This window comes from Neltuma alba, unplaced genomic scaffold, assembly GCF_004799145.2.
Source record: "Neltuma alba isolate B1F8T4 unplaced genomic scaffold, ASM479914v2 tig00001401_pilon, whole genome shotgun sequence".
Classification (NCBI taxonomy): Eukaryota; Viridiplantae; Streptophyta; class Magnoliopsida; order Fabales; family Fabaceae; genus Neltuma; species Neltuma alba.
The window spans coordinates 51,034-78,536 of NW_021632447.1; the positions used below are offsets into that span (position 1 = coordinate 51,034).

General features: G+C 35.2%; 1 pseudogene; it reads right to left on the minus strand.

Annotated features, from left to right (window-relative positions):
* Nucleotides 1-6,954: 6,954 nt before the first annotated feature.
* Nucleotides 6,955-10,399, minus strand: LOC114756618 (berberine bridge enzyme-like 13; annotated as a pseudogene).
* Between the last annotated feature and the right edge of the window lie 17,104 nt (nucleotides 10,400-27,503).

The window sequence follows — 27,503 nt, forward strand, 5'->3', positions numbered from 1 at the left end:
AATGGCTTGGATTTTTTTCTTAAACTCTATAAATACACCTCCCCTCCCTTCATTTCATCCAAGCTCAAGGAAACCATGGGAAAACTCTTGCAAAATGAACTCTAGAGAGAGAAAGAAGGAGAGAGAAACACCAAGTGATCCCATACCAGATCAAGCTTTAAAACAAGGTATGTTCATGGTTTTTGATGTAGTTTTCACTACCCTTGTCGTTGTTGAGCTTGGTTATGGATTTTATGTTGGAAATTGTGCCCTAGGGGCCAATCATTATATTTTGAACATTGTTAATTTATGAATTTATTAATTACGTTATCATATTATTTGCATGTTTACTGTGATGACTATCCTTGGATAACTCATGGTTTATCCTAAATGTCCCTGGTCGGTCATCTATGTGGGAGCAAAGATGAAATAAGACCAGTATGACTTTAAAGATATATAGAGATATAAATTAAAGTCGTAGGCACATGTAAGAGTATAAGGTGTTGGACCGACCCGCTATGAGAGAGCTACATGGGTTGAGTCATAAGCTTCTCTCATATACAAACCATGTCACTGTGCCCTTTGACCTGAGATCATCATGGATTCATACATGGGAAACGCTTAGCTTTGACCTAGTCAAAAGTCACTTTTGACCGAGTGATCATAAAGACTATGTTCAGGCTTAGTGGTTTTTTCATGCGGAGGAATGTGAATGGTCAAGATGGAATTTGTCCCTCACATTCGTAGAGAGACATTACTGGGCCCCTCGATGAGTGAGTCTGAGAAATGTATGGCCATACTATAATGGAAAGGTAGTTCCGTTTCTATACTTAGACTACTCAGGGATCGAGAAAGTATCGGTCATGAATAGGAGGATGACGTTCTCCATGCCTCATCCATGACCAAAATGTCGTGTGACAAAAGGGACGTGATATGGTTGTATGAAAGGTTACATCGTTCAACGATCCTCATATGATTTGGGTAGTCGTGATGTCTTGCTAGAGACCGCTTACGACTTGTGAGTCATTATAGTTAATGGCCCACTGCCAACTTCATATGGCTACAGGGTCGCACACAAAATAGCCCAACATGAGTTATGATGTCCAGATTCATTGAATCTAAGATATGTCCAGATTCAATGAATAATATAGGGTGGACGTGTATATATATATATAAATTCGTATATATATATTATATAAATATAAGAGATATTAATTGTTAGATTTAATTTATAAGGATAAATTAAATATATATAAATTAATTCCGTCATCTCTTTATTAAATAAATAGGTGAATTAAATCTGTGAGACGGATTTAATTTAAACCATATTTATTTAATTGTTCTCTTATCTGATTAGGCAATATTTGATATTGTATTAATTTCGGAATTAATTTAGAGTTAATTTCGAAATTAAATATTATTCATTAAACCTATAGCATCCTATATATTTGATATGAGGAGCTAGGGTTTTAAGCGTGAGAGTACCAACAGATAATAGACGGCCTAGAGAGATAAGAGTGGACGGATTCTCTGAAAGCCCTAGACGGACATAGACGCTAGCACGTCGTTCGAGGTTGAGGGCTACTCGTGTGGATACCGGTAGAGGAAGCCGACCGGAGTTGTCGACTTCGAACGACAAAGGAGGCAAGCAGAAGCATCCTGAACGGTCGAATCATCGAGTCACCAGGAAATCGAACACCGAAGGTAATGCTTCTTACTACCTGACTTAAACGCGATCGGTAGATCCGGGCAAAGGATTGAAAGTTTTAAAATTTTAAGTTTTTCCGCTGCGCATCGTCTTTCAATTCCCTTCATTTTAATGGTTTTTGGGAGCCTAAAATCCTAAGAGGACATGCTGCACAAAATTGTTAAGTGTGATGGAAGATGAAATTGATGTTAGAATAATATTTAAAGGCTTGAAAGAAACAAGAATCAAGTGGTTTTATGCTGAAATTGGTTGAATTTCATGATTATGTAACTTAAGTAATATTTCATCCAAGCTAGATCTTGAGGCTAGGATTGGATTTTGATAATTTTGAGGCTTCCAATGTGTTTAAAATGAAAAATTGTGTGGGGCAAAGGTAAGAAAACAAGTTTGGAAGCATTAGAATTGAAAATAAAAATTTTGGACCCTAAGTACATACTATTCAGTCAAGGCTAGTTCATAGGGAAGGAGTTTGATTTTAATTATTTTCATATTGGAAATGGATTCCACAAGCAAAATTGTGTGGGAATAGAATGTGGAATTAAATTTAGAAAGGTTAGAAATCAAGTTCAAAGGTTAGAAGTTAACATAGTCTAAAGGAAACAAAGTATTGATGTTGTTGATTAGCATGGCTCTAATAAGTGAATGGCAATGATGTGTTGATGCATTTAAGGCCACAAGACATCAAGAAAAAGAAATGGTAAAGGCTGAGTAAGCAACTTTAATGTTGGAAGCAAAAGGGAGCAAGAAGAAAACTTAAAGATTACAAGGTAGTGAACTTACATTTCTTGTGTGCTTGATGTGCATGTTTGTGTGTTGATGTGCATTAAGTGATTTGATGATATTATGAGATGTTAATGCTAGTATGATGCGCTGTTTCTTTGATGTTTTTCATGGCCATGCATGTTAATATAAGACATTGAGCATAAGAATGTGTTATACGTAAGTATGAGTTAGATTAAGTAAGCATGTCATACACTTACATCCATCTTGCATGCATAAATGGTAATGTTTACTACTGAAATTCTTCTGAATCTTACTCTTCATTAACTAATCATAATAGGTGATAATGATTAAGTAAAGGATACATGAAGTGAAAGCAAGGAAAGAGGAAAAGAATTGAAGAAATTTATGGTATTATATTGTATAATTTATACGACAATATATGTTATACATGTGCCATAAAGGTTGTGTGATGATAATTATGATGATTTTTGGTATAAAAAAAAAGATACTTATGATGATGGCATATGCAATTGACTATGATGCTGTATGGGAATAGCTAATGCATGAATGGAAAGGTATTGTGCCAGGAAAGAGTTAATTATGATTTATTAATACAAGTTAGGGGATAAACTATCTCTAATTAAGCAATGAAACAGTGACAAAGTGGAAGTATGGCAAATGATTGATTCTACCCATAAAATTTGGTATGGCACACATCCTGAGCTTTAAAACAAGTTTTAAATCACCAAATTTGGAGTTTTGTGTTAAGAGATATGCCCTTCCAAAAGTTGGGCTAAAATACGGGAAGATTGGAAAAATCGACATGAGATGGTTCCAGTTTCTATTTTTTGGCTCTTTTTCGTGATGATCTGAGGCCAATGAATATTTTTCTCTTATAGTATACATGACAAGCTTCAAATAGAAATTAGAACTGCTTCATTTCAATTTTTTTACATTTAGTTATGAATTTTCAAAACTAGCAAAAGTTTCTATGAATGATGAATAGTACCAAAGGTCTCTCTCTGACCCCAGGTCGCAACCTGGGAATTTGAGTTGTGACCTGGAAGCAAAAATGGCCTCTGTGACCTCAAGTTACAACCTGGAAGTACCAAATCGCAACTTGGACTAAAATTTTGAAAAGTTTCACATTTTTGAGCATTTTATCATATTTAAGGCTCATATAATGATCCTAAAGGGTTCCAATCATTGTATAATAGGGTAATAAATGAGGTGACACATTTAGCTTAGTTTTATTTAATAGTCTAGTGACAAGGCTCATCAATTATTGAGGCCTTTACATATTTTAAATAATTCATTTTGTCTAATTTTTCCTAATTAACCAAAATTCCCTAAAATCAGAGAAAAATCTAAAATAAATTATTTTCATGCTTTTTTCATCTTTCATACCTCAAATACTATTGTAGACTCTTTATTCTATTTTTCACTAATTTTTGAGAATTTTCAAGAATTTTAGGTATAATTTTTAATTTTGCCCTTCCTTGATCAAAACTTTTCAAAATGACAGTCCTGTCCTTCTTTAGATTTTCCTTCAAAAATTGTTCTACTATACTACTTGGCCATTGGTCTATCCTAAGTTTCTCATTTTTCATGTTATAATTAATAGGATATGACAAGGAGAAGTTGGGTTCTTTCCAATTTTATCACAAAACCACTTGATTACAATTCCTTTCTTCCTTACTCTGTTAACCTATTGGAGTATAGTTAACAATAATGTTAATAAAATGGTGGTACACACCTAGGACTAAGAATTTTTGTTGTAGAGTATGAACAAAACACACATCATTCTCATTCCCAAATCTAAGAGACCTCGGTCATTCAAAGGTTTCAAACCAATAAGCCTTTATAATGTCATTTACATGATTATTTTTTATAATATACTTTTAGCGACTGATCTACTTTGTTAGATTTAAGGTCTTACTCTGATAGGAAAAAAATTAGCTTATATTAAAATTGATTTTTCAATCACTTTTAATAAGCTATCATGGAATTTTATTGAATTGGTAATGAAAATAATGAATTTCCCTAACAAGTAGATCAAGATCATTCTTATTGGGAAATTTACTCCGGTCATCATTCCAAATAAAGGTACTAGGCAAGGGGACCCCTTGTCCCCTTACACATATATTCTCTTGGCAAATGTACTTTCTTGTATGATTAGCCAGCTCCAATCTTCTAGATTTTGGAAGGTAATAAAAATCTATCAGGTAGCTCAGCCTATTTCCCATCTTCTCTATGCAGTTGATTCTTTTTTATTTCTAGAAAGTAATGCTTCTAATTTTCTCTCAGCCAAGCTTATATTAAACATCTATGCTCTTTGGTTAGGACATGAATGTAACAAGGGTAAATCTTCATTGTATTCAGCCCTAATGTCCCACACCACATAAAGCAAAATCTATCCAAACTTCTAGGACTTCACTTCTCTTCAAGATTAGGTAAATATCTTGGTACCTAGGTTGACCTAGTTAGAAGCAAGGCTCCCATATTGTCTTGGCAAAGCCAACTTCTTTTACAAGCATCTATGCTAACCTTAATTAAATTTGTCTTGGCCTTTGTTAACATACATATCTTGTCTTGTTTTAGCGTAAAACTACTTGTGATAAGATAGATGCTTCTTGCACCATTTTCTTGGGAACCCCAAATCACAAGAAGAAAATTCATCTTATTTTCAGCAGTCAACCAAGGAGGTTTAGGCTTGCAACTTGCAAAGATTGTAAATTAGGCACTATTAGCTAAGCAGGTATTACGTATACTCTCTACTCACGAATCTTCTTTGCTTGCCTCCACCTTGAAGTTAAAATATATTGATATCACTACCCCTTCAATTATAAAATGGCCTTATGACTCCACTAGGATATAGAAGGGAATAGCTGAACACACTAATGTAACATTACTTTAAACCACTATTTTTGGTGGCCCATACATCATGATCATACTCGAGTTACTAACATTAAACTTGTGGTTGATCTCTTAGTGCATGCCCCCTCTACCTTGAGCCAAATTGCCCGGGATTTTCCTTGTCAAATCACTCTACCCAAGAGATATAGCACATTCAATTCTCAACTTGCCAATATCTATTCTAAATTCCCCTGATCTTATTGTTTGGTCTAGCAATTCCTCTAGTCATTATATAGTTAAAGATGAAGTTAGGCAAATTTAGGCATTCACTAGTAACCTCAATCAAAACTTGGATGACTTCTAGTCTCTTCTTTGGAAAATGCAACTACCCTATAAGCAGCTTTTGTTTATACAAAAACTACTAAATGAGGCTTTTCCATCTTTTGACATCTTGAAATTCCATCATATGAATTAATGTTTCTGGTTTATGTGTTTTTCGATGTGATGTGGAAAAAACTTTGGAGCATTTGTTTATCACTTGTCCATTTACTAAAGCCATTTGGTTTGAGGTCTATTGATTAAACTCTTAACTTCTAAATTTGATGATCTCATCTTTTGGGTCAAGCAAACACTTATTCAACTCTGCAACGATAATAACCCATATATTGCCCATGAAATCATGTACATTCTTAACATTATTTTGGGGAAGTGAAATCTAGTTGTTCATCAAGGGATGAAAATCTCTCCAGTCTCTGCTATTCAAGAATTTAAGTTCTTCAGCTTTTTCTTTGAATTTGCTTTCCAGAATTGCTCTAATGCTCAACTAGCTCACAGTTCTACCCGACTTAATCAGGACCATTTCATCCTTAATCATAATGAGTGAGGTGTCATTTTCTTTAAATGCAAAAGGAAGAGAAGACATTATTACGCAGGAGTAATTTGTTATTCTAATCAATGTATCAAATAATTTCTTTGGAGAAATACACCTGTTGTTGGTACTAAGTTCAATTCAAAATGCCTTCGAGCTGCACTTTACTAGATCAATCACTCTCATATCATGGCCCCTCATTTGAAGCCTCCTTTGTACAACCACTTTTTGACAGGTGTTTCTTACGCCTTCCAACTCTCTCCCCTAATGTTCCTTCAATCACTTGGCAAGAAATATTATCACTTATTTTGGAATTTTCTTCTTATCATATTGATGTAATCACTAAAAGTAGTTTTCTTTTCTTTTTTTTTCTTTTTACAAGATTGTTAGCATGGGCCATCTGACTATTTGTAATATTTGAACTTTCTCTCTCTAATATATCATTTTGTCGTACGTAGTTCAAAAAAAAAAGGTGTAATTAATCTTCAATAAGACTTTTCTATATGCAACCTATATATCTCCAATATATTGAACACAACTAAAGATGAATTGCACTTGTTCAAAAACTTAAGCGTCTATAAATACCTTTGAGTAAACAAATTTTCAATAAAGATTTTTTAAGAATTTTTTCGTGGAAAAATACATCTTATGACATGAATATTTTCAAGTTAATGAATCCACATCTATGTGCAGCATTTCTTCATTCTCTCTTGAATCCAGTGTTCATTTTTCTTTCTCCCAAGTCAATCCATCATTTTTAGATTTTCGTAAAATAGTTCTATAGGAAGGAAGGGGATGAAAGATTACAAATTAAGTTGAATTGAGCTGAATAAATTTGATTATGTTGTTAACTTCTTGAGAAAATTACAGCACTAGCTCGTTCCTTGAAAGCAAAATATATAATGCTTACATCATATATCTCTCTCTCACACACACATACACACAACAGATAAAAGTGGAACACACACATGCTTCCTCACCGACACATCTTCCCTTCAAACATATGTTATCAGTGTTTTTATAACACATCAATAATTAAGACCATCCAAAGTGACAAAATATAAAACCCTTCATTATTCGTCTATACCGCCTATTTGTTAACTTAACCAACCGTGTATTCATTCCGAATTCTCGCATTCCTTGCATTTCTTGACTTTCTTGTGCTTCTTAGTTCTTTTGGAAATTGCCAGTGGGGGAATACTCTGTTCATGCCTGAAAACATTCTCTGGATCAACCACACTCTTTATTTTCAGAAGTTTGTCAAAATTACCCTTGAAATACATCTTTCCCCATGCACTAGCTTCTTTATAGCTTGTACCTTTCTTCTTATTCATGCCCAGGTCAAGATCCCTATAATTCACATATGCTTCTCTTGGCGATTTTGACGCATAAGCTGCCATGTAATCATAAAGCCCTCTCATCCAATCTATGTGTTGTGTGGCATCTTCATTTTTGTTTTCCCACAACGTAACATACTGAATTTTATACAGTGTTCCGTTTCTGTGAGGGAAAGGGCTATCAGATTCTGCAAACTTGCTCATCATTCCTCCATAGGGGTTCCAGATCATCAAGGGACTTTCTTCTTCTAGAAGCTTCTTCCACAAGCCTTCAAGCCCAGATTTCGGAATTGGGTCTCGAACAAAATCAGATTTGGCTTTGAAGTAGTTCTTGAACGATGAATTGCCTTGAAGCAGAATTTCCGGGGGTGTGTCTCTTGGATAGCTGGCGATGTAAAGCACAGATTTGATCCAGCTTGTTTCGTAACAGTCTTTGATTGTTAAGCCAAGTTCAGGGAAGCTTTGCTTCATCACTTGAAGGAGCCTTTTGGGATCTCCCAAAAAGAGCGCGTTATAGGACGTTGAGATTGTTCTGCCGGCAGTTTTGTTGCCAATTGGTTGAATCAGTACTCTAATGAACAAATTCTCTTCAATGAATGGCGCCACCTGTCACAAATTAATAGATTAAAGCTTTAATCACTGTAATAATACTACTTCACGTTATTAATATAAGAATTCATTTGAGTTTTATTTTGAACCTAAATATAAGATGTTAATTCACTTTGTCTTTTATATTTATTCATTTCTTTTTAGAATAGTCCTTATAATAATGATAATCCTAACCAAATACACTTAATTAGTAAGGATACTTTAGAAAAAACAACACCTATTTATTATAAATAATTACCTTAACTAATTTTTTTAATTTTATCAAATTAGTTAACTAGTTATTATATTAAAGATAGTATTATAGTTGTATTTTCTTACTCACCTCAAACCTTTTCTTTAATAAAAGTAGAAGAGCAAGGAAATTGTTGAGTGATAAAGTTAATGTAGAAAAGACACGGGACGTGACGAAAGAGAAAGTACTCTCACTTTTTGTGGTTCTAAATGTATACATGAGACTTAAAAATCTTGTTTAAATTTGTTAATGATAATTATTATGTAAAAAATATGTATGACGTCACCTAAAATACCCCTCCCTCTATTTTTTATATGCAACCCCTTTCTTTAACTATTTAAATTTAAAGGTGAAGTTTTTCACATGAAGAGCGATCGCTAAATGAATAAAAATGATATAGAACAATGAAAAAAACTATGCAAAGGATAATATATGGAAAAAAAAATTTAATAAAAAAAACAAAAAATATTAAAATCTTATATTTAAAATCAAGACATATTCATCAACTAGGTCATATATATATTTGGAATTGGAGGGAATAAATTATATATTTAATCCAACTCTATTACTGATAATAATTGCATGAAGCATGCACAGATATTATTCAAATTATAATATGAGCATTAAAACCTCTCCAAATTTATGATTTAGCTTAGGTGCTCATCACTCTTGAAAAGGACCAAAACTTGTTAGATCTTAGCCATCTAGATTATTTTTAAATGAAAATTTTATTTTTTAAAAATGATAATCAAGATATTGTTTTTATTTTAGATTATATACTTATTAAAATAATTTTTAAAAAATTAAAATAAAAAATAAATTAAATTAGATCTGAACAATTTAAATTTGATAATTTTAGAGTGATGAGCACTAAAGTCATTCCACCAACTTGTAGGCTCTACTTCCCAAATGGAACCACTACTGCACTTCTTTCTCCATTTTTATAAAATGCACTAATTACATCACATAACATCTAGTTATAATCTATTTTAATAAATTAATTAGTATAGTAAAAACAGTATGTTATATGCATCATTTAGAAACGATAAATAATGCGACTGAAAATAATTAAGGAACCAAAAGTCCCATCATCATTACCTGTTGCCATCTATGAAGAAGTGAAGTAGCTCCCTGCTCCAAAGTTTTGGTAATAGTAAAAACGGTCACAGTCGGAGGAACAGGAACAAGCTTGATCTTCCACCGTAAAAGTATCCCAAAGCTTCCTCCTCCTCCGCCTCTGATAGCCCAAAACAGGTCCTCTCCCATGGCTTTTCTGTCTAGAATCCTTCCATTCGCATCCACAATCTTCGCATCTTCAACATTATCCGCTCCCAAACCGTACTTCCGCATCATCGAACCGTACGCCCCTCCAGTAATATGCCCACCGACACCTAAGCTCGTACACAGACCCGCCGGGAATCCGTGCACGGCGCTCTTCTCATAAATCCGGTAATACACCTCGCCGATGGTCGCGCCGGCCTGAACCCAAGCAGAGTTGTCTTGGATATCGACGTTGATGCCACGGAGCTTGCCGAGATCAATGACTATGAAGGGCGTCTCGATCTCTGAAACGTAAGACATGCCTTCGTAGTCATGGCCTCCGCTTCGAATTCTGATGTGAATGTTGAGCTTCTTGGAGCAGATTACGGAGGCTTGGACGTGGGATTCGGAGGTGGGAGTGAAGATGAGTTCGGGTTTGGAGCAGAAGGGAGTAAGTAACGGAGGTTTTGGGCGGAGGAATTGAGGACAGTGGTGAAGGAGGAGTTGTATTGGGCGTAGATGGAGGCGAAGAAAGGGAAGGATTTGTCTGAGTTCAGAGAGAGACACTGAGCGAAGCTTTCTTGAAGGGAGGGTTCTGAAGAAGAAGAAGATGAAGAGTGAAAAAGTAACGGGAGAAGGAGAACTGAGAAGCGTAATGAGGTTGAAGACGACATTGTTGGTTTTGTCTGTGTTTGGGATTTTCCCTTCTTGTGATGACGAACTAGGCGCTTAGCTTGTGTCTCTATATATAACGTAAATCTACTGTTACACACTTCTTCCTTTCGGGTTTTGTCAAAATTTTATGGTTCTTTTGTGTTGCATCGAGCCTATAAAAATAAAACAGTTTTTTGTGCGTAATATAATTTTTTTTTTATAGATTCTTTTTATATGCATGATGAACGATTATAAAGATAATATTAAAAACTTTAGAATTAGGAAAGTAAAATGTAAATTGGAAAAAATCCGCAGTTAAAAATTATATTGATGAGAATGATTTGATAAATTTTCATACAGAAAAAAAAAGTATGACTTTGAAAGGGAATTTTTCCAACTTTTCCTAAAGTATGTTGTTTGAAAGCATAAAAATTATTTTTAATAGTTTTAAAACAAAATTTTTTTGTATTTTGAATTATAAAAAATTGCTTTCCTCAATTGTTTTTGCCGACACTTTCCTTAATGTTATTACTGCAGTATTAAAATTAAAAATAAGAACATAACTTAAGAGTCCTTTTTGCGGTGACGTGGAGGGATGTAGTTGACGTATGGCACACGTCACACATATGAGAGCGTTAATTGGGTTACGCAGAGAGTTCAATGTTCAAATGGCCGGAAGCAGATCCTCTCAGCGTCCTATTTCTCAGAATCCCTCAGAATCCTGAAATCCTTGCCGTCCAAATAATCCAAAGGCTCATAGTCAACCATCTTCAACCTTTTGCTTCTCTCTCCTCTTTCGACTCCCAAGAACTGGTATTGGACTACTACTGGTTAACAACCATTTTTTTTGGGCAAGAAGGCAAGCAAAACGAAGAAAGAAAGTTAAGACCGAGACGGAGGCAGCCAAAGTGTGAGATGGGTTTTGAGAGTGTGAAGGCGACGCGAGTCTGTCAGGCAAGGAGGTAGGCTATTTCAGGTTTGATATGCCAAAATGGGTGCAGGTGTTCGACCTTGTGTCAAATGGACCGTAAGTTTCAAGACATAATGTTGGGTTCCGACCCTCAGGTGGTGTTGTGAAACCTTCACTCACTGGGTGGAGAGTGAACTCTGCACCAATGCCTCGTTGATCGCCACATTTTGTTCTGGTGCCAGCCATAAATATGAGCATTGAGCATTTCTTTTATTTATCTGCCTCTAAAATCTTCATTTTAAATGGCCAAGGGAGAGAGTTGAGTGAAGTTTTGTTTAAGATTTGTAATTTACGCTTGAGTTGCTTAATAACCATGAACCAAAAGTGCATGAAGCTATTCTCTCTATGCGTTCGCATTCGAACGCTTCTGTCTATCCCATTCTTCATCTTTCACGTCATTCTCATAATCGAATTGGAAGAGAGAAGTTACATGTCCCAGGTCCCAACCACAATCAAACTGCAGATATTTTGATTTTGATGAATCTTTAATCATTAATATTAATTTTTCTTTAAAAAAAATATTTGATATGGAAAGCATGCTAGGGGAAGGAACCAAGGAAGGAGGCGATTGCAGTGGTAGGCGGGAAGCGTGAAGGGCAGGCCACAACAGCTAGTTGGGAGGGAGAGGGAGTAGGAAGGGGAGAGAGAAGTCATAGGTTGAGGATGAATGGATGATACACAATGGGCCTTTAGATCATTTGGACGGTCAAGATTTTAGGCTTGTGAGGGATGCTGAGAAATAAGACGCTGAGAGGATCTGGACCCCCAAATGGCCAGCCTCAGATTGTATTTACGTACTTGACGATGTATGACTCAACTCCAGACTGAACCACAAACACGTTATTGTAATCAACCTTTATTCCGTACTTTCTGCGACTAAACGTGCATTCAATTTGTCAGATCACACGATCAAGGCCGCTGATTCCTATAAGCAGATGAACTTTTGTAATTTTCTTTCTTCGCTTCTTCTGGACTTTCCTAACTCGTTTAGAATATTATAAGCAATTATCCGTTATAAACATATTTTATGAGATAAAATTTTTTTCACATACTTATCTCGTATTAAAAATGAAGCACACTTCATTCAAAAAAATAATAAATTATGAAATTTTATTGAACCGAAATTGGACTTTGATATTTTGTACTCTAACAAACTATTGAAATCCTAAAATTTTGAGATCCTAATTACTTATGGCCTGTTTGGTTGGATTTCATGTAATCCTAATATAAAAGTCTGATTTAATTATTTGGTTAGGCTTTGTAATGTAAAAAAGATTATATTTTGGTATCCTGATTCCCTTAATCCTACATCCGGATTACATAGATAGATCTTATGAATGGGGATTACAAGAGGAGAAAAATACATTATTACCCTTAAAAACAATCGGACAATACTTGGACCCTTCTCCTCCATCAACACTACTAATTGCCCCACTCTTGGCCTTGACAGCACCGCAGCCCCTATGGAACCCCATCCCCAACCTCCTTCTCTTGCTTTCCACCCACTCATCGTCATTTTATTCTTCTTTTTCTTCTTGTTTTTTTTTTTTTGAATACAAGGGACAAGTCGAAACTTGGATCGTATCATTATTTTCCTTAATTTTCTTCTAGGCGTAACTTCTATGCACACCCACATATCTTTAACCCCAAGATCGAAATTGGACTTTGATATTTTGTACTCTAACAAACTATTGAAATCCTAAAATTTTGAGATCCTAATTACTTATGGCCTGTTTGGTTGGATTTCATGTAATCCTAATATAAAAGTCTGATTTAATTATTTGGTTAGGCTTTGTAATGTAAAAAAGATTATATTTTGGTATCCTGATTCCCTTAATCCTACATCCGGATTACATAGATAGATCTTATGAATGGGGATTACAAGAGGAGAAAAATACATTATTACCCTTAAAAACAATCGGACAATACTTGGACCCTTCTCCTCCATCAACACTACTAATTGCCCCACTCTTGGCCTTGACAGCACCGCAGCCCCTATGGAACCCCATCCCCAACCTCCTTCTCTTGCTTTCCACCCACTCATCGTCATTTTATTCTTCTTTTTCTTCTTGTTTTTTTTTTTTTGAATACAAGGGACAAGTCGAAACTTGGATCGTATCATTATTTTCCTTATTTTTCTTCTAGGCGTAACTTCTATGCACACCCACATATCTTTAACCCCAAGATCGAAAGGCCTCAAAAATCATTCAACTTTGAGATCTATTTACCATCAAATCCATTTTTGACCAATCACTTCCTTACTCCTTGCTTTTTTACTTTTTTGTGATGATTTTTGATTTGTGGATTTGCAATGAGGAAGAAATACAAGATGCAAAAGGGAGGCCTTTTTTTTTACAAGGATATTTTTGACTTTTTAATTTTATCTTAATTAAGTAAGTATAAAAAAATTATATTTCATTACCACATTCCTAATATTATACCAAACAAACTTACATAATCATTATTACGTTACATTATATTCTCACTCATTACATTCCCTACTATTCAGTGAAGCAAATGGGCCATTACTAGTCTCTCTGTTTTTCTTTTGGTTTGGTCTTTTATTAGTCGTCTTATGGACAAAACGCTTTACTATTCTGTTCTTGAATATATAAGCCAAATTTTAGAATATTATTTTTAATTAGACGTTCTCAAAAAACAGTAATGTGTTTTTAGCACTAAAAATCCAAACTTGTTTTTGTTTTCAAAAATTGGGGAACCCTTTTCTTCTTCATTTACCCATTACTTAATATTAGTTTGATTATTGAATCGGTTGAAACAGTAAGTTAAGAATTGGTAGTCCAACTATTATTAAATAAAAATCAGCCAATCATAATTAAAATAATCTAATTTAATTAAAAGATACAAAATATATTCATATATACGCAAAAAAGTAATAATTGAATGAAAAAGATATTAATTCACAAGTAAATAGAATATAAAACCACCAATGTACGATACGATAGAAATGTTTTTTTTTCTTCTATTATTTTATACTAAAAATATACGAAAAAAAATATCAAATCCAATTTGATTGACTCGTCTAAAACTCTTTAATTGGGCTCACTAAAAGACTAATTCATTTATTCACTAATTTGACCAAGCGAATAAAATGGGTTTGAATAATGTGATTTTATCAGTGTCTTTCATGTACTAAATTGTGGTTATGTCGTCATCATATCTTTAACTTTTCATCAAACATTTGGTTCATTATAATAAATGATCTCAAACAACCTAATCTCTAGGTTCACGCGTCCCTAAAATTTAAAAGTTTTGCCCATGAGGAGTCCTGTAAAGCAAAATTCCGAGTATTTTTAAAGTGCCCCACAAGGCCACAAGTGTTTGCCGAAGGGGGGCCAAAAAAAAAAAAAGAGCCCCACAAGTAATTTTAAATAATATTTAGGAAGACCCAAAAGATAAACTTGCACGTTAAATATATAAACAATACGACCAAGAAAGTGATAAAGAAGATGCTGTTTTGTTTGTTTATTAAATTTTCTGTCTTTATTTGTAATATAATTTACGTTGTGGTTAATTATAGAGGCACTGAGTCATCATATTGGGTACAACTGTATGTGTTCCTTTTCCTGGTTATGATATTTTAATGGGTCACGGCCCATACTTCAATTTATGAATTAAAAAATTCCCTCACTATTGAGAACTTCGATCACAAGCCAACGTTTTGAATGTCAATGTTCCTACTTCAAACTTTTTTTTTTACTTGAAATAACTAATTCAAGCTTTTTAAATATATCCTTTATTAAAAACAATTGACTTTTCGTTTAACTACACTTAACATTTCATAAAATAATTTCTAAATTAAAGTACAAAACCTTCAATAATACTTATTTGATCCATATAATGTACGATACTTTCTGTGTGTATCAAGCATATTAAGAAAAGGAAAAATGACAAATAAAGACCCTTAAATTAGCAAAATTACAATATGGTCACCTAAATAAGCCAAATTATCATGAGGGACCCAGTCTCAAATTGCAAATAGCAAATGTTGGTGAAAAGACGAAATTGCCCCTCAGTAAATCAGCTTCATTAGTGATGGCTGAGACAAACAACGTGATCGTGGCGAGCTTGGTGGTGCACAAGGTTGATAATCAAGTAAGTAATGTTTCCAATATTTCTAAGTAAACTCTTCTTCCTCTCTACCCTCTAAGGCCAAGGAATGTCATGTTGTTCTTGAATGTGGTGAGTGGCACTGTGGGTCGTTGGGTGATAGGTATGGGGGGAGTGAGCGGTGGAGTTGATCATGGAATAATATTGTTTGAGGAGGTTTCGGTTGGGTTGAGCTTCAAAATATAAGCATTTGTAGTCAGATTGTTGACCTATGATTTTCATGACGCAAGTTACCACTGATATGTGTTAGTAATATCACGAATGGGAGAGTGGGGGAGGGGAAATGGAAGGAGGTAATGATTGTTACTTTGAGTGTGAAGTTTAAGGTGGTGCAGTGGGGGGAGGGGAGTGAAGATCTTGTCATTTAGAATGTCAAACTTGTAAAACCCTAATGTCAAGTGGGAAAGAGAAGAGGCAGTTGGTCTTGATTTCTAAATGCAAATGATTCGTTTGATTGAATAAAAGTATACTGAAGCTAATATATTTTTTATATGTAAATTGTTGTTTCAGATTAGCATGACAAAATGAACTGTAACAATGGGTCAAGGTATTGGAAGGAATTGTTTTGTTTTTTCCATATTGGTGGGTATTTTGAAAGAAACAGTGAAGGTAAAGTTAAATACGCTGGAGGGAGTGTGAGAGCAAGCAGCATAAAAGAAGGGATAACACTGGAGGAATTAAGGGGGACAATATCACAATGGGTACACAATGATGCTAAAGGGTGTGAAATTAAGTACACGGTTAAGTTTGCTGAGAGCACACTGATTGATCTTTATCATGAAGGTGATATTTGCAATATGTTTAGATATAATGATAGCAGTGGTCATTTGTATGTAGCAGTGAAAGGGAACCAAAAGGAAGCTGGAGCAATGAATGATAGAGAAATGTAAGTGGTTAAAGTTTACAGTTGACAGTTATTATTCAGTAATGGATTATTGTTAATACCTAAAGAAATATTGTTATTATGTGTATTGCGTAGCAGTATAAAGTTGTTATTTGGTAATGAATTGTTGTTAATTTGTATATAAATCTTGTTATTAAGGTAATGAAGTTGCAGTTCGAAGTTGTAATTTGGTATTGAGTTGTTGCTAATTTCCATGCAAATGTTGTTATATTGCTTAGTCTGTTGCAGTAGTTTGTTATTTTGTAATGAATTGTTGATATTTCCCATACAAATCTTGTTATTATGCTAACTTTGCTATAGTAGAAAAGTTGTTATTTGGTAATGAATTATTGCTATCAGGCATAAAAATGTTGTTATTATGCTTAAGTCTGTTGCAGTAGGAAGTTGTTATTTCCTAATATATTGTTGCTAATTTTTATTCGAATGTTGTTATTATGGATGTAGGGGTGAGAATTTGTTTGGGTTGTCAAAAAAAACAACTAAAGGTGTGGTAAACCTTAGTAATAACTATGAACCACTCAGTGTTGACTTTGGTGTTGAATGCCTAACATATGAAGGAGGGGTTTTAAGTTAAACAAACTTCTGTGATGGTTCAGGGAGTGAAAGGACATTGAGGGGTAATTTGAATTGCATGAAATAGGTTGGAGTTTTTGCAGGAGTAGGGCAATATATTCCACATGCCCAAGCTTTTAGGGAGGCTGTGTACTAGTTTAGTATTGCACAGAAGTTTGCAACAATATATGAGAAACAGTAGGGAGAAGATGAATGTGAGGTGTAAAGTGGAAGGGTATCCATAGAAGATTTGTGCAAATGTTGTTGGGAGGGATACTCTTTTATTACATGTGACCACATTCGTTAATGAACACATTCATTCAGCACAAGATAATCTAGATGTCACTTATGCTGGCAATGCTACGTTGACATCATCAATAATACTTGAGGAGATTAGGAACCATACCGAAAAGCGTCCTACTGAAATAAGAAGACACTGGAAAGGGAGTATGGTGTGAGGCTAACATATGCTCAGGCTTACAGAGCAAAAGAAAAGGCCATGGAACACATACATGGAAAACCGAAATAATCTTATTTGTTCATGCCATGGATATGCCAAAGATTAAAGAAAACTGATGATAAAACAGTTGTTGAATGGGCTACAGTTGGTAATACATTTGAGCGGGTTTTCATTGCATATGGTTCATGTGTTGAGGGTTTTTTGAGTGGTGCAAGGGCTATATTATATGTTGATGAAACTCATTTAAGTGGTCCATATAAGGGGACACTACTCTCAGCGTCGGGATATGATGTAGATAATGACTTGTTGCCTTTTGCAATAGCAGTGGTGAAATTAGAGAATCTTGATGACTGGACTTAGTTTTTGTTCAAAATTAAAGAAATTGTTAGTTCAATACAGGTGATGATTGTGTCGGACCGACACAATTCCATAATAGGAGCTGTCCAAGCAATATTTGGGGCTAAAAGACATGCGTATTATTAAAGGCATGTGAAGGAAAACTTCAGAGTGAAAGTAAACAGAGGTAAAAGGATAAGCCAATGGTTAAAAGACGATGCATTAAAGGTTCTTGATAGAGTAGCTTATTGATTTAGCCCAATTATTCTATGTTATTTCATATCATTTTAAGGGTATTTATCATAGATTTTGGCTCCTTTTGATGATAATTGTGCTTAATTTAGATTAAGAGTCCTTGCTTTGAGTTAGTGTCTTTTTGAGGTTAAGATTGTCATAATTGGTTATTAATTGTATTCAGTTGATTTCTAGGACAATTGATGCTTCAAATTGTTGCTTTTTATTGTAGGACAATTGAGAATTGGAGCCAAGATCAAAGACCAAAGGATAACACAACACAAGATCAGAGTATCAGCACTAATAGAGTTCGTCGCGGCGAAGATTCTCTTCGCCGCGGCGTCAAATTGAAATCTCACCAGTAATCTCTCGGGCAGAGTTCGCCGCGGCCAACTTACAGCTTCACCGTGGCGAAATCACAAGATTAGACGGAGCTCCTCTCGGGCATGCTTCGCCGTGGCGAAGGATTCATTTGAAAGAGAGCCTTAGTTATCGTTCGCCTTGGGGTTCTCAATCAAAAATAAATCCAAGCTATGCAGTATAGTGCAAACTCAGGTCGTTTCACTTTTGGGAGCCTTTATTAATTACCTGAGTTAGACTAAATGCCATGCAATGCAATGAAATGGGGTTTTGGGTTTTTAAGATTTAAATGAATTGATCCAAAACTGAATGCAATGAAAACAAACCTAAGATACTATATTTTTGGTGTTTTAAGATAATAATGATGTAATGGAAATGATTGATAGGAAATCTCTTGAAAATGGTTTTGATGGCAATCATAGTTCACTTAAATATTGGGAGTTTCACAAATCCATTAGGTTTTCTTAATAAGAACTTCATTAACTCAATGAGTCCAAAGCTTACATTAATGAACTCATTAATGTAAACTTTGTTTAGCTTCCCTAATGTGTAAATTGGAATGATCATGCAAATGGCTTAATGAAACACACAATCAACTCAATACCCAAACACAACTAGGCAAGATAAGAGAGAATCATGAGAGTTACAATAAGCATATATGCAACTACATATATTTAAGCACAAAGTTCAACATCAATCAATCCAAATTACAAATGTAATCATTAACCAATAATTACAGTATCAGTCCCAAGTTCCTAACTAAGAAATTATAACTCCTAGACCTAGAAAGCCATAAATCATAGCTAAAAATTGCAAACTGAAACTAAACTCCCCTTTGAAGCTTAGGAACTCAAGCCACACCACCATTCTTCAAGAGTTGATAAACCCTAGCTCTCCATAGCTTCAAGAAAAGCTCCAACTGAAGTGAATCCGTCGGCTATGGTAGCTGGGAGTGGAAGGAATTGAGATGGAGTGAATGAAAGATGAAGGAAATGGATGGGGAAGAAGATGGAGGTGGAGAGGCAAGAGGATAGGAGAATAGAGGTGTTGTAGGAGATGGAATGGAGTGTATGGTCGAAAATAGGGTTTCTAAGGGTTTTAGGGGTCCATTTGGGTCGGATCATATGATTAGAAGCTCCATTTTTGCGTTCTGATCCGGATCTGGCGTTGCTGATACGAAGAGTTCGCCACGGCGAAGCATGCCCGAGAGGAGCTCCGCCTAATCTTGTGATTTCGCCGTGGCGAAGCTGTAAGTTGGCCGCGGCGAACTCTACCCGAGAGATTACTGGTGAGATTTCAATTTGGCGCCGCGGCGAAGAGAATCTTCGCCGCGACGAACTCTATTAGTGCTAATACTCTGATCTTGTATTGTGTTATCCTTTGGTCTTTGATCTTGGCTCCAATTCTCAATTGTCCTACAATAAAAAGCAACAATTTGAAGCATCAATTGTCCTAGAAATCAACTGAATACAATTAATAACCAATTATGACAATCTTAACCTCAAAAAGACACTAACTCAAAGCAAGGACTCTTAATCTAAATTAAGCACAATTATCATCAAAAGGAGCCAAAATCTATGATAAATACCCTTAAAATGATATGAAATAACATAGAATAATTGGGCTAAATCACTTATGCAAGGGCTGACAGTGACTTTGATAATGCAATGGCAGAGCTGAGAAATATGTCTCTTGAGTTACATGATTAGGTTATTAATGAAGGTGATGTGGATAGGTAGGCGATGAGCAAGTTTCTATTTAAAAGATGGGATTATATAACAACCAATATAGCTGAGTCTTTCAATGCTTGGACAGTGAAGGAGAGAAAGCATAATGTGGCCCAAATGATCCATGAGCATTGGGAGAAAGTAGTAAGGAAGATGTATGCATCATATACGTTAATGACTAAGTGGAGGAATTGTGTTGGGTCAAAAACCGAGGCAAAGGTTCTAGAGAACGTGTATTTTAGTAGGTATATGAGCTATGACAATTATGGAGGCAGAAGACTGTGTGTACATACATCTTGTAGAGATCAAAGAGTAGACCTTGGTCTACATCAATGTAGTTGTCTTGGTTGGCAAATGTCAAGAATTCCATGTTGCCATGCTTGTGCAACCATTAAGACTATGGGGGGAAATGTATATGAATACGTTGAAGACTGTTACAAAATTTCAGCATAAGAGAAAATATATGGAAGGAGCTTGGTTCCAGTGGTAATAATCGATATGCCAAACCCAAATAAGTATATGTTTGCGAATCTTGCTAAACAAACCCTACTTTTACCACCAAACACAAGTAGGCCTCTTGGAAGACCAAGGACTAAACGGCAGAAATCACAATTCCAGAACAAAAAAGTCTACCATTGCACCAGATGTCACCAACCTGGACATACAAGGAGGACTTGCAAAAATCCCAACCTATCTTGAAGTTAATTTCTACAAGAGACAACTAATTTTTTGGTATATATACGCTCCACCCTTCTTAATTCTTTTGGGAGAAGGGTGTTGCTAGCTTTGCAAAGCTACATAGTTTTTTTTTGCATCAACATATGTTTTGTGACAAGGGAACATGAAGTCTATAGACATTGTTAATGTCCTTTTGTTATTGACTACTGCAAAATCTGGTTTCTGTTAACAGACCTCTGACTTTTTGTTAAACGACATTGTATTGCTGTAAATTCCTTTGGTTATATTGTAAATGCAGACTGGTTACTCTTGTGTCAGCGAAATCAGGTTGTTGTCAAACAACCTGTGGTTTTTGGTTACTTGGCATAGTATTGTTATAAATTCCCTTGCTTGTATTGTAAATGCAGACTACTTACTTGTTATGTCAGCAAATTCAAGTTGTCATCAAACCACCTATGCATTGTGGTTAATTGACTTAGTATTGCTATTAATTCCCTTGGTCGTATTGTAAATGCAGACTGCTTATTTGTTATGTCAGCAAATTCAGGTTGCTGCCAAACCTCCTGTGCATTGTAGTTATTTGGCATACTGATGTTGCCAATTAGTTAACCAAACTTGTTATTTGGAAAACTGAAGTTGTCACTGGGTAAACAAAAGTGGAAATATTGTCATTTTAACAGGAAAAATGAACTTCACCAATTCCACTTCAGAAGTTGTTATTTGGCAAATTGAAGTTATCACTGGGAAACAAAAGTGGAAATATTGTCATTTTAACAGGAAAAAATGAACTTCACCAATTCCACTTCTGAAGTTGTTATTTGGCAAACTGAAGTTGTCACTGGGTAAACAAAAGTGGAAATATTGTCATTTTAATAGGAAAAAATGAACTTCACCAATTCTACTTCCAAAGTTGTTATTTGGCAAACTGAAGTTATTACTAGGTAAACAAAAGTGGAAATATTGTCATTTTAATGGGAAAAAATGAACTTAACTAACTCCAATTTGGAAGTTGTTATTTGGCAAACTGAAGTTGTCACTGGGTAAACAAAAGTGGAAATATTGTCATTTTAATGGGAAAAAATGAACTTTACTAATTCCAATTCCGAAGTTGTTATTTGGCAAATTGAAGTTGTCATTGAGTAAAGAAAAGTGGAAATATTGGCATTTTAACAGGAAAAAAAATGAGTTTCACCAATTCCACTTTCGAAGTTGTTATTTGAAAAAGTGAAGTTGTCATGGGTAAACAAAAGTAGAAATATTGTCATTTTAACGGGAAAAATGAACTTCACCAATTCCACTTCCAAAGTTGTTATTTGGCAAACTAAAGTTATCACTGGGTAAACAAAAGTGGAAATATTGTCATTTTAATGGGAAAAAATGAACTTAACCAATTCCAATTCAGAAATTGTTATTTGGCAAACTGAATTTGTCATAGGTAAACAAAAGTGGAAATATTGTCAATTTAATGGGGAAAAAATGAACTTCACCAATTCCACTTCCGAAGTTGTTATTTGGCAAATTGAAGTTGTCACTAGATAAATAAAAGTGGAAATATTGTCATTTTAACAGGAAAAAATGAACTTCACCAATTCCACTTCTGAAGTTGTTATTTGGCAAACTGAAGTTGTCATTCGTTAAAACAATAGTGGAAACAGTTTCACTTCATTAGAAAAAGATGAAGTTCATGTATCGCTTAACTGGAGTTGTTATTTGGCATGCAGATATTGTCAGATGTTAAATGAAAGTGGAAATAGTGTCATTTCATTAAACAAAAAAAGGGAACTTCATGTATTGCTTAACCGGAGTTGTTATTTGGCATACAGATGTTGTCATACATTAAAGAAAAGTAGAAATAGTATCACTTGAACACATACTTTAAATTATGTCAATAAAAATGTCATCTTACCATTACATAATTGTCATAACAGGGTAGTAGTTAAGGGCAGGCAACAAGTTCACTACATATAACAATAATGTAGTAAGATTATCTACAGTGAATGTCCTTCATGGCCCAAATTCTTTCTCTATAGGGACTTTCTCTTTCTTTTAGACGTTTGCCCCTTCTGTGGATATGGAAAAAGATTTAGCACATCCTCACGGTATTCATTTTTATCATGGTTCACCAGCTACCACATCAGATCATGCTGAAAAACTGCCACTTCTCCCTGCAAAATAGATTCAACAGAAAGTTGGTCTCACTTTGCCCCCTCACCAGTTACAACAATTAAGCAAACGACATCACCTCGATGTATTCTAGTAGAACATTGGGTTCCCATCTGTAACATCTAGACTTTTAGGCCTAGAAGTTCCAGAAATAGCCTAAATTAAATAGGTTACCAGATCTCTGTGAGCAGAAGTCCCAAAGATGAAAAAGGAAGGTAAAGCAGTTTCAGGGACTAAACTGCAAAGTAAAAGTTTTCAAGGGCTCGAGTATAATTAAGGTTAGAGGCTCCAGTAAAGTCTCGAAGGCCCAAAAAGAGAAAAGAGACTAGATACAGGCCAAAGGTTAAGCTAGAAGCCTCAAAGAGAAGATTATATGAAGCTAAGTCCAAGAAGGGACTAAACTGTAAATTCAGAAAGTTATGACCAACAGGGGTAAAAATAGAAGAGTACGCAGAGAATTCCAAGAAAATCCTAGAAAATGGGAAATAATATTCTAAGGCTCTTCTATGAAGAGAAAAGATGAAAATGCCCCTGAAGCAGCTTCAACAGAATTTATGAGGTTATTACCGGTAAAAAGTATACCATGTGAGGTAATTATTTGAAATAGCAAGAGACCTCAAAAGTGTATACAAAAATTAGGTTAAAGGGTTGAAAGGTTGTACTAATTTATAAAATTAGTCCTGCCAGTAGAGTGGCTTTAAGAAATTAAAGAGCCGGTTCTGCCGATAAAAGGATATTTTAGTAAATGAATTTTATGCAAGGCTTAAAGAAAGTGTTATGGGCTAAGAAAATTCATAGATACTCTCTAAAATTAAAGAGAATTTATGGATCTGACAGAAAATAATTACAGAGGCCAGAGCACTGTAATTAGAGAAAAGAAGTTAAACCCGGAGTAAAAGTGCACCGATAAAGTATTAATCATAGTCTTGCACTTTACTTGGGCCACAAGTCGCCACTTGTCAAGCCTTTAATGGATGGTAATTAAAGCTTTCCAAGTGTCAAGCTACCAATGGAGAGGATCTTGACTTTGGAATTTAATTACATTATGATTTAAGTTAATTAAGAGAGAGGATTAAGATTAAGTAGGCTAATGACACTTGGCATAACATTAATGATGGTTGGTGGGATATTTTGTACACATTAATGAGCTCATCTCTTCCCTAAATCAGATGGGAATTTCGTGCAAGGCATGAAGAGAGGGAAAAAGAGAGAGTTTTGAGGGAAAACCAAGAGAAAGGCATCAACTTTGGTCATACAATCAAGGTTCAAGGTGAGTTCTTGGCTCTAGATGTGTTCTTGCCTTGGTTTCTTTCTCTTTTATGGTTGAAAATATGTCTTCTCTCCCTTTTGATGGCTGGTCGAAATGGTTGATGAGTAGGGAAGGGAGTTCGGTTGTTAGATCTTGCTAGAACACCTCAAAGTATGGTAGATCCAAGTGGATCTATGTGAAACTTGGAAGAATTACGTGCTGATTTGATGGCTTTTTCGAATTAGTTACTGCTCATATCTGGTTCTGAAATTTGGCATGCTTAAAGTAAACTCTATGAGCTTTAAATACATGGGTAGAACACTTTATTTGGATATGTGTACGATTTATGGTGATTTTTCAAAGTTAAGGTTTGAAATCTGGAAACAGTGTTGAACTTTTGGGAGATTGTCGAGTTCCGTACAATTCTGGTACTGTTCTGAGTAGAATTGGTTCCTGAAACTATTTTTATGTTAAATTTAACTTAATTAGCTTTCAGTGAGACTTGAATCACTCAATTTGGAGTTTTCTAGATTTAATTATGAATTTTCAAATTTGAGCAAAAATTCTGGAGATTCTGCATGAACAGTACCCGCGAACCAAAATTTCCAGATTTGATATTCTTGAATCTAAAGCCATCTAAAGTGGTCCTAATTGATAGGAAATAGATCATAAGGATGTAAAATGATAAGATTTATATTAGAAAAGCTAGAAAGAAAACCCTAAGACTAAGAGAAAGGGGTTGAGGTTCAAGAAAGCTAGTCTTGAACTTTATGTAATCTAATGGTCCTAATGGATTGTGTCATCATTATGGTTATGTTTAGGACCTTTGAAACATCCAAGAGGATGTTTAGTGATGTTGACCAAATGCCCACATGATTGGAAAGTCAAGGGAGTCAAAGGAAAAGTAAGAGGAAAGCTTGAAGTGCAAGGTAGTGAACTTACCCTTTATGTGCTTGACATGGTATGCTTATGTGTTGGTTTGTATTTGTTGTTTGAATGATGTTGTGACATGATGATTATTGCTGGAAATGCTGTTTTTAATATGTTCCCATGGCCATGCATTTTTATACCAAGCATAAAGCATGATGGCATGTCACTAGTTAACTTAAATTTATGAAAAACTACATACCATACACTAGCATCCATCTTGTGCATGTATGTGGTAGTGTTTGCTACTGAGATTCCCCGAATCTCACCCCCTCCCTAACCAACCATTTAGGTCAAATCAATGATGGGCACTAAGGGCATGAGAAGCAAGGAGAAGAAGTGGAGAATTATTAATGCTAATGATTGATGTTATTATTCAATGTATAATTCTCCTATATTGTAAGTTATGTTATGAATGCCATCAATTCAATGTATATGCTTAGGATGTTTATGGCATGAATGAAAGTATATGAGTATGAATGAGAAAGATTAAGGCCATGTTAGGTATGCCAAAGAAATAAAAAGAATTAAAATAAAGAGATATTAAGGGATAAAACGTAGGTCCTGAAGCAGTTAATTTCAAGCTTCAGTTTGACCTATCATATGAATGAGTTAAGCTACGGAATTTGGTACACTTATAATGCATATCCCAAGCTTTAAAATGAGTGGTAAATCACATCATTTGGGTGTGTATACAATGAGATATGAATTTTTGAAGTTAAGGTGCAGAATCTGGAAAGTCCAGATTTTACCAAATGAATAGTAATTTTAATCCAATAAACTGTACGTTTTCAGTGAGGATGAGATCAGTTAAATATTTTTCCCTTAAAGAGCATTGAAAGAGCTTTCCGTAGAATTTTGGAACACCTCCATACGATATTTCTAGAATTAGTTATGATTTTTCAAAGTTGGACCTGTAATCTGAAAACTGGACAGTGAACAGTAATTTTCCGAAAATTAACGTCCAAATTGAAATTTTTAAGCTTAAGACCATCCAAAGTGGTCTGGAATGGTTCTAAATGAATGCTAAGGTATTATATAAGTAAGGTGTGACACCATCTGCTGAGCCATATTAGGACATACACCCTACAGTCTCTCCTGAGAACAGCACCACCATCACAGTTTAACAACTCCAGAATAAATATAGGAAATCAGCAAATTACATGTGCAGTGTATGTATATTCACAAATTACTCTGTTAAGGTACATTAGGCTACACAATTTCCAAGTTTGGCATTTTCTCAATCAAATCTGGCCTAACCATACGGATAATGTCATGGAACCTCTCTCTCTACACATATATCAGGTATTCATCAACATCACTATAATTTCATACAGTAATAATAAAATGTAATATGCCCACATGATTCTTACATATCCTGCTATGGCCATTTCCTAAGGGTCATAGGTGACTGCCTGCTTCTTCTTAGTTGTGGTCTTCTTAGGCTAAACAATTCCTCGCATGGAATCCAGACATAGAACTCCATGGTGTTGGGTTTAAGGGCAAAGCAAAACCAGTACTCACCAACAAGTGCAGGACCCATAATCAAGTCACATTCACCTATGTTATACCCGACAAAGTAAGGAATTATTTGTCGACATGATAGTTAGGGTCCCACCAAGCTGGGTCACAGATCATTAGCTCCTGATAAAGAACAAAAATTGATATTGTCAGTTTACAATTAGTTTCTTTAAACAGTTATTTGCCTATACAGTGTTGTTACTTTACATACTACACTTGTCATTTCCCTTTGAGGACTTTTAATTTTCCTATCCAGACTTATCATTCCACAAACTAATAAAGAAACCTCACCATCAAGTCCACATCAAAAATATGCCTCCTTACTTGCCCTTCCACCACCTATTGCTCATCCACCACAGCCTTACAAACTAATGACATGACCCTGTTACTAACTCTGTTATTTCCCCCAAGAGAATGTAGCAAGCATCGGCTGATATCTTCATCATACATTTTAATCAAAGTACTGACAATGATTGAAGTGAGTTAGCATATAGGTTATGTGAATATGTGATAACAAAACACCATGACAAAAGCCGAGCATCACAATACTTACTAGTCGCCTTCATCACCTTTCACACTTCGGCTGACAATGGTGAAGAAAACATCTTTATCCTTCGTAGGCCTCTTCAACCTTGTCTGTGCCTTCAACTTCAACCAAGGAGACTTAATTTTACTGAAGCAAACCTTGGTAGATCTCCTTACTTGTTGTGCCTGCACACCTTCAGCTGCTGTCACAGGTTCCACCATAATGGGGGTTTTGCTCTCAACAAGGTCAAGATATTTGACAATTGCTAGGGGGGATACAATAATGGCTATGTCACCCTCCATATCATCACCTTCAAGATTGGATGACAGGTTTATGGGGGTACTAGGCATGGGTATGTCACCCTCCATTTCATCATTGTCCTTGTCACCACTGGTTCCATCACCCTTGTCTTCATTCTTCCCTTCTTCCATTTCATCACCATCCCCATCAGCATTGCCTACACTGTCTCCATGATCCTTCTGTGTACTCTGTCCCTCATCCTTGTTCTGACTATCTTTATCATTCTCTCCATCATCTTT